Here is a 2,126-nt window from a genome sequence, read left to right as displayed (position 1 = left end):
AAAATCGCATAACAGCCGAGCATACACCCAGCAGCGCTGCTGATGCCTGAACGGTATGTGGAATGAAGTGGGCGGGCATCGGGAGGCCACTATGGCACGGGGCAAGCACTATGGGCAGTCTATCTGAAGTGTACCTGGCGTATAAGACGACCCCCCACTTGGAGGCATATTTTTCAGGGCCAAAAAATCGTCTTATACGCCGGCAAATACGGTAAATGTTGAATTATATATTTCTAAGAATATATTCTGAAGATATAATGAGACAAATGTATAAATAAATATGAAAAGGATATTCAAAGTAAAGTATTTTTATTACTAAAATATTGACACAATCTGAATATCCAATTATAGGGTATTTATAAGTATATTTCAATCATATAAAAGGACAAAGGCAAGAAAAAGAAACATGTTATTAACATGGAAGAATATTCGTGACATGTTTCTCAGGGAGAAAAACATTAAAAAATAATATAGATGGTAGGTCCCCTGTTTCATAAATATAATTCATATACATTTGTAATGCATAGTATATGTCTAGAAGGGCAAATCAAAATTTTAACAATGTTAGCTTGTGTTCATACAATTATATATGTAATATATTTTTTTTTCTTTTTGCTTATGTGAATTTTTTATTTTATTTTTTACAGTGAACATTGGTTAACTACTTAAAAGCAAATTCTTTCTAGCTGCTGGAAAGAAAATGCTAGCACCACGTTATTTAAGATTTAAATTGAGTTAGAGATATAAAAATGTTAATGCATTAACTGCATGTATATCTACTAGTACAGCACTTAGTAAAGTTGATTTGAACAGTATAAATCAAAAGAGCAGCCATGCAATACATAAAATACTAGTAATGCCCTGTTTTCATCTGTCAATGCCAGGGTCACACAGATGTTGTCTGTGAGGCAATGCTGTGAAGCAGGTTAATAAGGATTTACCAGCCAAAGGTAACTTTCCAGACTCTGCACAGCTATGACCTCCATTGATAAGCTGGGCATATTTTAAAAGGAATGCCACCTAGTAAGGAGGAAGAATATTGATCCCCATAAGCTGTTTATTCAGAGTGGTTTTCCCAGACCAGTGCATTGTCTCCAATGTACAATGTACAATGCCGAAGGGGCCCAGGATACACCCCTGTGAAATAAAAATTATTTTGAGCTGAAGGCATTTGAGAATAAATTCTTCTTTTCTTATATGCCTAAGAGCAAAGCCTCTCAAAGAATTCGATTGCCATAAATTTCCTTCCTAGAAGTTTTGAGAGAAGGAAAGATGGACGCTTACCACTGGAGAGAAGTCAGCGCCATACCTAAACAGACATCACCACTCAGCTATCATACCTCCCATTTGTTCTCTGAAGGGCCCATTTATGTTTTCTAAAAGTCATTTGTTTTCCTTAAAGGAAATAGTACTCTCACCCCTCCCTGCCCCCCTTATTAAAAAGGCATTTATTTTCCTGGAAGTGCCCTTCTCCCATTTCCTTTCTTGAATAAGATAGTATATAAGCTTCAAATTCTAACACCCTCATTGAGTAACATTTCTCTGTGAACTTGCATGTATACATTCATAAAAATATAAGATTAAAATTAGGCTTTTCTTTTGTTAATCTATCCTTTGTCAGTGTAATTTGCATGCCCTCAAAAATTGAACATAGGCAGCGATGACCATTTGAAAAGGTGCCAGAAGATTTCATCAAACTTTTGTTGAGAAAAGATCAAAATGTGTCATATTTTCTTATCCCTTTTCTTGTGGCTATATTCTACAATTAAGACAAATTGTTGCCAATGAATTTTAATTATAATCTATATCTACTTAGAGCAGACTCTTATAAGTAACATTTTTAAAGGAAATGAGGAGAGTATAATCTAGTCCAGTGGTCGGCAAACTGTGGCTCACGAGCCACATGCGGCTCGTTGGCCGCTTGAGTGTGGCTCTTCCACAAAATACCGACTTCTGCGCATGGGACACGAAGTTTCAGTTGCACTGTACGTGCACGCCTGCACGTGGTATTTTGAGGATCTAGTCTATTTTAGTGAATTCTGCCAGCTTTATGGTTAAAATCAGATGATGAAAATAAAATCTCTTTCACGAGCCTAGGACTTATTTTTTTTAGAAAATTAATAAAT

This window comes from Myotis davidii, unplaced genomic scaffold, assembly GCF_000327345.1.
Source record: "Myotis davidii unplaced genomic scaffold, ASM32734v1 scaffold738, whole genome shotgun sequence".
NCBI lineage: Eukaryota > Metazoa > Chordata > Mammalia > Chiroptera > Vespertilionidae > Myotis > Myotis davidii.
Note: the sequence above shows the minus strand (reverse complement) of the source record.